Consider the following 6000-nt stretch of genomic DNA (forward strand, 5'->3'; position numbering starts at 1 on the left):
TAATTGGTCCCTCTGAAAAGCAAGCAGTGTGTCCAGTTTCTGTACATTTAGGATCTGATTCAAGCAAGCTTTAATAAAGGTGGTTAGCTCTCACTGACTTTGGCATGTGCTTAAAAAGCTTCCCTAGACACTTTACACAGCTAATACCAAACAAATGCCCAAACAAAAACAGCCCCATTTAATTCATTATGGGTAGATCTCTTGGTTGCACCCATGCTTCTTGTAAAGGTGCACAGACCTGTCATGGAGACCTCCAACCATTTGGCCTACTCTGCTTTTGAGGCCTCATAATCCTTCACTGGATCAAAACAAACAAAAGTACAATCTTTCAGACAGTGATTCAGAAACACAAGAACAGGACAGCTCCAGAGATGGGAGATGGACTCTAGAGATCTACCCCCCACAAAAAAGCAGTCCAGGTCACTAATGACTAAAGTTTGCTACTTTTAGACATCTAAATTAAAGAAATCAATTTAACTCACAAAAGAACCCATCTGCCTGACCAGACCTGTCCAGCATTTGTAGTAGAGCAACAGAATAATCTAAAACGTCACAGCCTTACCTCCACACCCTGCACTTGCTTGCGCTACTTGCTTCCTTAAGAAAAAAATGTCAGAGGCATAACAGAGCAAGCAGGCTCTAAGGCTCTGTGGCACAGCTCCGTGACACAATGTGATGCCGTGCAGAGTTCAACACATTAGCTTCAGGGAGCATCCCAGAAACAGCACAGCGATGGCAGTGTGGTGACAGTATCCAAGTCAACCTGCCTTCCTCAGCAGGGCCATTTCAGCCCTAGCTCAGGTACCTGTATATGTTGCAACAGCTCAGCAGAGCTCTCTGGTGCGGCCTGCTTTGCTGGCAGACTCTGCATGGAGGCTAAAGGCCAACAGACCACAGAGACCAAAATCACTGCTTGGGTAAGCTTGTCCAGCCAAAGTTGAAGTACACTGGCCAGGGCAATGGGTAGAGACTTTCTCTTCTGCTGTCAATGCATCCACTCAACAAGCCTTTGGATCGTCTTAGCATCTAGTCCAGTTTGAGAAGACACCGGTGGAGTTCTCTGGCCCTCCTGGCACAACTGTGGCATGTCAGAGATGACCAAAAAATCCTGACATCCCCTGACCTTCCCAGTCACAAATCAGGTGAGTTCAACCTAGCAACGTATTTGTACCAAAGAAAAACTGGCATTTTTAGTCAATGCACAGTCTGAGATGCCACTAAGAACATCTCTCAAACCCTCAGCACAATTAAATACTTCATCAATAAAAAGTAAACACACTTCATTTTCTATTTATAAAAGAATATCTCCCTCCCTTCAATGTTTTATTTTAGCAAGTGCACTCAACCATGTTCTCAATCTGCACTTCATTTCCTGCTATTCAGTTTTCTGTGGTTCACAGACAAAAATACCTGGGGGAAAAAAAAAAAGCACAATACCAGATCCCAGGGGACTCTGATTTACCACAGGAGAAAAATGTGGTGCGCTGTACAACGGAAGCCCGCTGCCCAGGCTGGGCAGCGGGAGGCACAACGGATGGGACAGAGAGCGTTAAGCTCAGAGGTGGTGGTGCCAAGATCTTCTCAAAGTCCTCTCCCAGCCAAGATAGTGGAGGACAACCCTGTCTTCCTCATTTGTCATTGATCCCTGTAGGAGCAGTGAAGAAAGCAAAGGGTTCTTTCTACAGGATCCCTGTAGGAGCAGTGAAGAAAGCAAAGGGTTCTTTCTGTGCAGGGCAATCCTCCAGCCCAAGAGAAAGAGCAACCAAGAGCTTCAGTCCCTGCCAGTCCCTGTCCAGACCAGGACCTTTCATCATCATGGAAAAAAACAAACAAACAAAAAAACACAAAAAAAAAAAAAAAAAACAAAAAAACCCCCAAAAAAACCAAAACGAAACAAAACCAGAAAAATGCATTTCTGCAGTAATTTGCATCCATGAGGATCCTAGAGCACTTGGCCTTCTGCAACTGTGGTTGGTATAAGGCACAAGAGCAGGCACAACCTGGCAGCAGATCGCAACAGGATTTATAGACCGAGATGTACACAGTGTCCCCAGGGCTTTAGGCAGGGGGTGGCCATTCTCCTTGCGATTTGGGAAGAGAGATGGAAAGGAGGTTTTGTGTTCTTGGAGATGAGGTCCTCCCCACCCACTGCAGCACAGACTCCACTCACCCTGCAGATGCTTCTGGTGCTGCTCCCTGCCAAAGAGAAAACATGGGACACAAGTTAACCAAGCCCGAAAAATAATCCACCAAAAGAGAGCCAGCAGATAACCTCCACCACTGCAGCAGGTCAGCGCAGCCAAGGGAGAGCAGGCAAGGCTGGAGATGGAGCTGTGGCCATCCCAGCAGGCACAGTCCCACCCCAGCTGCCCCACCAGTCACAGTGATGATGGAAACCACAGTAGGGAGCTCACACACATTTTTTACCATGTCCCTTCATCCCAAGCAATGTGAAACAAGACACTAAGTAGGTGACACAGTGTTAGAAACATCAAGCCTTGTCTGTGCTCCAGCTTCCCCTGCTATCCCCAGCTGAGAATTGCAGCTACAGGGTTTGCTGGGGTTGATGTAGCAAAGGGGAAGGAGGGGGACAGAGCCAGGCCAGGGGACACGGAGAGGGAAAAGATGAAGAAAGGAAAGATCAGGGGAAGAAGGGGGCTTAGGGCTAAATACAAGTGTTAGGGAACAGAGAAGAGTTTGTAAGCACAGAGATGGGAAGGCTGAGAGGGAGAGCCAAGGATAAATTGTTTTGATGAGTGCTCCAACCCTGAAATAAATATAACCACCCAAGGGGGCTGTGTGACTCAGTCTGACATTTTGGCTATTTTTTTTATGCCACCAGATGTAATCAATTTAGCTGGGGGGTGAGGGGGGAAGCACACACATATTTTTATTGCATTCTAATGTCCGTAAAAAAAAAAAAAAAAAAAAAAAGAGGACGACGTGTTTTGGTTTGTTTTTTTTCTAATCATAGTATATGGCACTTCGTGCAAAACCGATCACGAGCAGAACTTCCACCTGCCCTTCACCATCACAGAAATAGGAGTTTGGGGACTCGGGGCAGATCAGTCTGTCCAGGGGCAGCCAGAACAGCCCCCTTGTCTCCACTGCAGCAGAGAGAAAACCTCCGAGCTGAAGGAGGAGGTAAAGGATAGCTGTGCGACTCTGTTCGCATTCGCTTCAATATGCACGAGGGAACAAATATGGCCAATAACATCCTAAGATATTGTCGTGCTGAAATTCTTTGTTTACCAAGAAACGACATGTTGAAAGCCCTTGGCATTTATGAAGCAGATGATTTCTATTCATTTATTTGAAGCATTTTACAGTACTTACCCAGATGCTTGGAGCGATTATCTTGCCAGATCTCATGTGGAGGACTGGGTCAGATGGGCAAGCTCCAGAAAAATCTCCTAGCGTCCTAGAGGAAGCGGTGTGGTACTCGGGTAGGTGCTGCTCACCCCTCCGAGCCCATCCAGCACCAAGGCAAGGGAGGGGGCTCCTCTTACTGCTTTCAGTTGTAGTTCAATTGGGCACATACAAACCTTCAACTCCTGTCTAAACCTGCGGGGAAACGTTTCTGCACACTGTTAAACAGCTCCTGCATTCCACCCAGAGGCTGATGCTGTTCTGTGGTAGGTGAATAATTCTTATATTTACCCTCTGAAAAATATTTTGGACTCTGGAGAGTTCTTGCTCAGGCAGACTCCTCCTGAATTAATAACAGCTTTGCCTGAGCAACAGCTAAGAAATGAGAAGAGAGTGCTGAGGAAATCAGTATTTTTGAATTCATCCTGGTGATGGGCTCTGCAGGTAAAAGTGCTGGCGGGAAATACCCATTCCCCCTTTCTGCTGTACAACTGTCCACCGCTAGCTCCTGCCCGTATATCTTCGGAAGAGCCATAGGAACTTAGCCCAACACAGGACCTAGGATCACACATCCAAAAACTGAGCAAAACAATTCACTGAACTGGCTACCAAGTCTCCATCCAATGACCAACATAATGTCCATTATATCTAACATCTAAGCCATCATCTGCCCTGCATTTTATTTTAAAATCTGCAAGGAGCTAGCACTCCTCAAGAGTTACTTCCACCACGGCTAGATCTTTGCATGTCTTCTCCTTGCATGGCTATTGGCATGGAAAAGAAGCCCTAGTTAAACCTTCCCTTGTAGGGCCTCCCTTCTGTCAGCTCGCTTTTAATTAGCCCCGCTCCCATTTCCTAGGAGGCTCTGTGCTGAAGGCCATTAGGAACAGGGGAGTTCTGTGAGGTTGCTCAGTTTCTAAAGATGATCTATAGTATCTTCATTTTCAACTCGGAGCACATATTTTTTCTCTCTTGAACACAGCCCCAGAATCTTAAACTCTACTTCAAAATCAAATACATCGCATTTAGTTAAAGTGTCACAGTTGCTCTTATCTGTCATGTTAATTATAAAGATTTTTTTTTCCCCTTTAAGTGTGAGTCATTTGAAATATATATGAATGATTCTATAGCATGACTTTCTTATCACCTATTCTAATGTGTCAAATCAAGTCATCCACATGATGCATTCTGGGCATTTTGCAAATTAGCCATTTTGAATGCATTGTGCATTCAAGGAACTATTTCATGTGTTCAGTGCATAGACTACAGCAATTTTGTACACATATGTGCATGTCTGAAAGTACAAAATTGATATTTACTCATGGGGACAATCTCTGAACATTCAAGAAGTTGCCCCATCACAACGGGGTAGAGAAGGGAATAGAGAAAATTCTACATTTGTGCAACGACCTTATATTAACTTTGTAATGCCATTAATCCTTGGACTGGAACTTGCTAACTTTTGAAGACTTAATTAATTAAGCTTAGTATTTGGTTATCCTAACTTTCCAAGCAAGAGGCATCTGTCTAAGGAAAACAATCCTTAAGTTTGAAAATCCAGGGGAAAAACTTGTATTAAACCACAAGACTCCAGTAAATGATAAATTCGACCCTGGAATCGCTGTTACAGAGTCACCATGAATGGAGGCCTCACACTTTCCAGAGATAATTTTTAGTCCTTCAGTCCTAAACAGATTTTTCTGTATTTCATCTGTCCTTAAAAAAAAAAAACCACCAACAAACCAAAAGCCTCCTACCAGAGATACTCTTAACCAAGTTAACACCAGGTTTTTAAGTCCAGCGTCCTCGACACAGATAGGAAGAAAGGCAAGCTGCAAATCCAATACTTGCACTAAGATACCCATTTTAAATTCCCACAGCTTTATACCGATAAATACTTTTCCTTAAGCTTAATAATTTTTTCTAGTTTCCTTGCTAAGAAGATGGAATTGAAGTCATGCTGAAAAGAAAAAGTTGATATATTAGACGTAGGAAGTAGAGATTTTTGCCTATTGCTTTTATGTTTTTGAATCATCCTTAACAAGTAGAGCAGATCAAAAACTAATGATCAAATAGAAATTTTCAATAGAAAGTGTAGTTTTCACAAAATCTGATTGTTCCATGGAAAAACTTTAATTTTGCCAGAGCTGTTCAGTTTTCCACTGGGGGAGGTCTAAATAAAAGATTTCCTTTTAAGTTCCAGTTGACTGAAATGTAAACTTTTAAGTTACTTTTCCAAATAAACAAACAAGTAAATAAATCAGAATCCATCCTCTAAAGATTTCCTTCAGCCTGATGTCTCCTCAGATGTGAAAGATGAACATTCACCACAGGGCAGAGATTAGCAAGGAGCTCCACAAAGAGGACTCCAACCAGCACAGTCCATACCTTCAGCAAAAACGTGTCACTGGCCTAAGATGAAGCATGGAAAATTTCAGCCCAAAAGGAATGAGTCTGAGAAAGATACAAGCACAAGTGAAGGAGGACAGGCAGGAATAGCAGTTGGAGCTCAACCTCCGTTCCAACAGCTCTTGCCAACGATTGCGAGCGCTAATAAGTAACAGTCCCCCTGTCCATGCCACGTGCAGCCAAGGCAATAGATGCATTCATTTCTGCTGTTAAACAGCCCAG

Source organism: Nyctibius grandis, chromosome 10 (assembly GCF_013368605.1).
Source record: "Nyctibius grandis isolate bNycGra1 chromosome 10, bNycGra1.pri, whole genome shotgun sequence".
Lineage (NCBI taxonomy): Eukaryota > Metazoa > Chordata > Aves > Nyctibiiformes > Nyctibiidae > Nyctibius > Nyctibius grandis.